The sequence below is a fragment of the Alexandromys fortis genome, unplaced genomic scaffold (assembly GCF_014885135.2).
Source record: "Alexandromys fortis isolate MF-2015 unplaced genomic scaffold, M_Fortis_MF-2015_v1.1 scaffold_436, whole genome shotgun sequence".
NCBI lineage: Eukaryota > Metazoa > Chordata > Mammalia > Rodentia > Cricetidae > Alexandromys > Alexandromys fortis.
The window spans coordinates 11244-13540 of record NW_026068334.1 but is presented as its reverse complement, the minus strand read 5'-3'; the positions used below and the strand labels follow the sequence as shown (position 1 = coordinate 13540).

Genomic DNA, 2297 nt, shown 5'->3' with positions numbered 1-2297 from the left:
GAAGTGCCCAGCCTGCCCCTGGGGCTGACAGGGGCTTTTGAGGACACTTCGTTTGCTTACTTGTCTAACCTCGTCAATGAAAACACTCTGAAGGCTATAGAGGAAATGGGCTTCAAGCGCATGACTGAGATTCAACATAAAAGTATCAAGCCACTTCTGGAAGGCAGGGATCTTCTAGCAGCTGCTAAAACCTGCAGTGGCAAAACTCTGGCTTTCCTCATCCCTGTGATTGAGCTCATTGTGAAGTTAAAGTTTATGCCCAGGAATGGAACAGGAGTCCTGATTTTCTCTCCTACCAGAGAACTGGCCATGCAGACCTTTGGTGTTCTTAAGGAACTGAGGACGCACCATGTTCACACATACGGGCTGATCATGGGTGGAAGCAACAGGTCTGCTGGAAGCGCAGAAGCTCACCAACGGCATCAACATTGTCGTGGCCACCCCGGCTGGCTTCTAGACCACATGCAGAATACTCCAGGGTTCATGTACAAGAACCTTCAGTGTCTCGTTATTGATGAGGCTGATCGTATCTTGGATGTTGGATTTGAAGAAGAATTAAAGCAAATTATTAAACTTTTGCCAGTACACAGGCAAACCATGCTCTTTTCTGCCACACAAACTCGAAAAGTTGAAGACTTGGCAAGAATTTCAGCCATTGTATGTGGGTGTTGATGATGATAAAGAGGTTGCCACAGTGGATGGACTTGAGCAGGGATATGTTGTGTGTCCCTCTGAGAAGAGGTTCCTTCTGCTCTTCACATTCCTTAAGGAGAACCGGAAGAAGAAAGTGATGGTCTTCTTTTCGTCGTGTATGTCTGTGAAGTACCACTACGAACTACTGAACTACGTTGACCTGCCTGTCTTGGCCATCCATGGAAGGCATAAGCAAAATAAGCGAACAACCACATTCTTCCAATTCTGCAACGCAGATTCAGGGATACTGCTGTGCACAGATGTGGCAGCCAGAGGGCTGGACATCCCTGAAGTTGACTGGATTGTTCAGTATGACCCTCCCGATGACCCCAAGGAATACATTCATCGTGTGGATAGAACGGCTCAGGGCCTTGAACGGAAGAGGGCATGCCCTGCTCATCCTGCGCCCTGAAGTGTTGGGTTTCCTTCATTACTTGAAGCCATCCAAGGTTCCACTGAATCAGTTCGACTTTTCCTGGTCTAAAGTTTCTGATATTCAGTCTCAGCTGGAAAAGCTGATTGAAAAGAACTGTTTTCTCAATAAGTCCGCGCAGGAAGCATACAAGTCCTACATACGAGCCTACGACTCCCACTCTTTCAAGCAGATCTTCGATGTGAACAACTTAAACTTGCCCCAGGTGGCTCTGTCCTTTGGCTTTAAGGTTCCTCCCTTCGTTGATCTGAACGTGAGCAGCCATGATGGCAAGCTTAAAAAGAGAGGGCTACCAGAAAACAAAGAAAGTGGAGAAGTCCAAGATCTTTAAACACATCAGCAAGAAGACAGCGGACCGCAGGCAGTTTTCTCACTGACAGGAATGGCTTTCTACCTGGACTTTGCCCTAATTTCCCCCTTTCTCTTTAAGAAGGAACTTTTTTTTTTCTTGGTTTTTCGAGACAGGGTTTCTCTGTGGTTTTGGAGCCTGTCCTGGAACTAGCTCTGTAGATCAGGCTGGTCTCGAACTCACAGAGATCCGCCTGCCTCTGCCTCCCAAGTGCTGGGACTAAAGGTGTGCGCCACCACCGCCCAGCAAGAAGGAACTTTTTTAAATCACCTTTAGGATCTTTTTGTCTTTACTATGAATGATAATTTTTATTTTTAAATACTCCCATAAAAAATCATGTCATTGTTTTAATGTCTTTTATACCTTTCCTTTTTGGTATAAGGAGGGATGCAGTGATGGACAAAATGGGCTGGATTTTTATTTCTTGAACGTTAGCAATAACCTGGAGCCCCTGAAAATGCCACACGTATGTAAAGGCAAAGACTGTTGGGAGTAATTAGTGCACATCCTTAGTGGTGCCACTGCAGCTGAGATGACTCGGTGGGTAATCAAGTGCTGCTGCACAGATCCTGAGTTCAGCATCCGTGAACAATGCTGAACATAGCAGCACATGTAACTCGAATGCTTTGGAGCCAGAGACAGGCAGGTCCTGGAGCTTCCTGGCCAGCTGGTCTAGCCAAATACCATTCCATGTTCAGAGAGAGACCCTGTCTCAGCAGCGAAGGTGGAACGCAACTGAGGAAGCTATAGGTAACTTCTGGCCTCTACATGTGCACATAGGAATGTGGACATAAAGTAGTACCGCTTCTGTTGTATATTCCT

General features: G+C 46.4%; 1 pseudogene; it reads left to right on the top strand.

The window, feature by feature from the left end:
* LOC126495246 (ATP-dependent RNA helicase DDX18-like) overlaps positions 1-1503 on the top strand; it is an 8487-nt pseudogene extending 6984 nt beyond the window's left edge.
* Positions 1504-2297: the final 794 nt, after the last annotated feature.